The sequence below is a fragment of the Piliocolobus tephrosceles genome, chromosome 12 (assembly GCF_002776525.5).
Source record: "Piliocolobus tephrosceles isolate RC106 chromosome 12, ASM277652v3, whole genome shotgun sequence".
NCBI lineage: Eukaryota > Metazoa > Chordata > Mammalia > Primates > Cercopithecidae > Piliocolobus > Piliocolobus tephrosceles.
Window position 1 is genome coordinate 107,788,597 of NC_045445.1, and position 2,921 is coordinate 107,791,517.

The following is a 2,921-nucleotide window of genomic DNA, read 5'->3' on the forward strand; positions in this document are numbered from 1 at the left end:
TGCTACTTTCTGGGCAAGGCCAGGAGCTCCCGCTGCCTGTCCTCAAACCCTCTGGAGGTTAAGAACAATCTGAAGCCACAAGGTCTGCCCAGGCAGAAAATGCAAGGCCTGCTCCTGGGTTGTTAGAGGACATCAAAGCCCAGAGGGAAGGTGAATTTTTAAAACCACCCTATGGACTCACAAGAATTTCCGTGAAAACCAGCTATGGAGTCCATAGCGGCAGTGCTGTCTCTCTTCTGGGCTCTCCCTCCAGATGCGGCAGCAGCCCTCCCCATGCCCGCCTTGCCTCCCCCTCCAGCTGGGAGGCTCCTGGACATAGCTCTCCCTCGCTTCGCTCCATCATTGCCAGCAATGGCCACGATCTGAGCTTCCCGGATAGTGAGTATTGCGGCCGACTGGGGTGAGTGGTCTGAGCACGGGGAGCTGAGTTGACTTTGGCTCCTCAGTGACGCTAGGAAAGTGGTGTACAGGGCCGGCACCTGAGGGACACCAGGTGGAGATAATGGGCAGACAGCTGAGCAAACAGGTGGGCAGCACAGGAGGGAGGTGGGGCCTGGAAGTACACATCTGGAGGTTTCCAGCAGCAGATGGGCTTGCAGGGCATAGCGGAGGCCCAGAGAAGGTGCCTGGGAGCCAGGCAGAGAAGCTGCAGGAGGAGGAAGAGGGAGGAGGAAGGCTCACTGAAGGAGCCCTGTGGGCTTAAGCAAGCTACTCCAGGTCGGCTCCCTCACATCCTACTCTCACTCCCTTCTAGCCAGCCTGACCCTGCTACAAGATCTGGAAAGCTAAAACCTTGCCTTCCCAGACTTCCTTTCAGCCAGGAACAGCCATGGGACAGAGCTCTGACCAGTAAGACATTAGTGGAAGCCAGCTTGTAATGGCACCTCTTCTGCCCTCTCCTTCCGCTCTCAGCCTTAACTGTGGAAGTGATGGCTCCACCTGCAGAAGCCATCTTGGGATTATGAGGGAAAAGCTGAGAGAATTGCTCTGACATCTTTGAGCTGCTTGAAATGACTTCAACACTAGCAAACAATTCCCCTCAGGATTCTCATTACAAGGAGAAAAAACAAATAAACAAAAAACCTCTAACACATTTAACAATTACTTGGGTTTTCCATTACTCACGCAGAAGGCAGTCAATAGTATCAAACACTATAAAGATGTGTCAGTGAGGACCCTTTGTGGGAAAGAGAAGACAACTCATGTTAGCATAAGCCTTGAAGAGATTGGTTGGCTCATGTAACTGGAAAGTGTTGAATCAGAACAGGCTTCAGGATAAGTTTGATCCAGAAGTTTAATGCTATCACCAAAGACCTGGTTTCTTTTCATCTTTCCCCACCCATCCTTGAACCAAACACTTGCAGTAAAAGAGATAGGATCATGCTGACTGGCTTTGGCCAATTGAACCCATCATGGAGGGCAGTGTAGGAGGCAAGATTCAAAGTCTCCCAAATCACATGGTTGCTGGACAATGGGGAAAAACATCGGCAAAGGACACTCTAGATGCTGTGATGAAAGGGGAATGGAAGCTAGGTGAGCCAGTAATGAGTGCTGGCCACAGCAGTCTATTCTGGGAGGGTGAAGAGTGCATGCGGACTATTAGACATGGTCATCAGAAGGAGGCCATGCTGGCTGCAGTGAGCTATGCAGTAAGTGGGCAGGAGGAGGTGAGTGCTACTCTCTCAAGAAATTTCACACTGCTAAGAAAAAAGAAATGACACTATCTGGGGTGAGCAAGAAGAGTTAAAGGAACACTGTTTCAGAACGGGGAAACGTATATAGTTGCAGGATGGGAGGAATGATCTGTTGGAAAATAAGAATTTGAGGAAGGAGGGAGCAATGCAAATTCGCTAGGCTGGGCACGGTGGCTCATGCCTGTAATCCCAGCATTTTGGGAGGCTGAGGTGGGCAGATCACCTGAGCTCAGGAGTTCAAGATCAGCCTGGCCAACACAGCAAAACCCTGTCTCTACTAAAAATACAAAAAAATTAGCTGAGCATGGTGGCGCTCACCTGTAATCCCAGCTTCTTGGGGGGCTGAGGCACAAGAATTGCTTGAACCGAGAAGGCAGAGGTTACAGTGAGCCGAGACCATGCCACTGCACTCCAGCCTGGGTAACAGAGTGAGATTCTGTCTCAAAAAAAAAAAAAAAAAGAAAAGAAAAGAAAAAGAAAATTCACTGAGTGCCTATTGTGAAACTCTGATGGAAGAAATGGGACAGAAAAAGTGGAGGTGCTGTAGGACGCTGGTAGGTGGTACACAAAGACAGCCTGGAGCCACTCGAAATACACCACAGCTGCCTTCCTTTTCTATTGCTGTGCAATACATTACCACAATTTAGCAGCTTAAAACAACACACATTTATGCTTCTGTAGGTTAAAGTCCAAGCCAGGCAGAACTGGGTTTTCTGCCTAGGGTCTCAAAAAGCTGCGATCACAGTGTCTGCCCACTGTCTTCCTTTTGGGAGCTTGGAGTCTTCTCCCAAGCTCACTGGTTGCTGGCAGAATTCAGTGTCTTTGGGTTGTAGGACTGTTAGCTGTTTGCTAGGGACCTCTCTCAACTTCTAGAGGCCACCCTCAGGTCCTTGCTCTGTGGCCCCCTCCATAGGCAGTTCACATGTGGCTGTTTACTTTCTTCCTCAAGGCCAGCAAGATAGTCTTGTTGATGCTCTACCTTTTTGACTTTAAGGACTCACCTGATTAGGTCAGGCCCACCCAGGATAATCTCCCTTTTGATTCACTCAAAGTCAACTGATGAGGGACATTAATTACATTGGCAAAATCCCTTCTGCCATGTAACATAATCATAGAAGTGATATCCCACGATGTTCTCAAATCCCACTCACAATCAAGAAGAAGGGATGATTTAGGCTGTGTATATCAGGGGATGGGAATCCTTGGGGCCTTCTTAGAACTCCACCT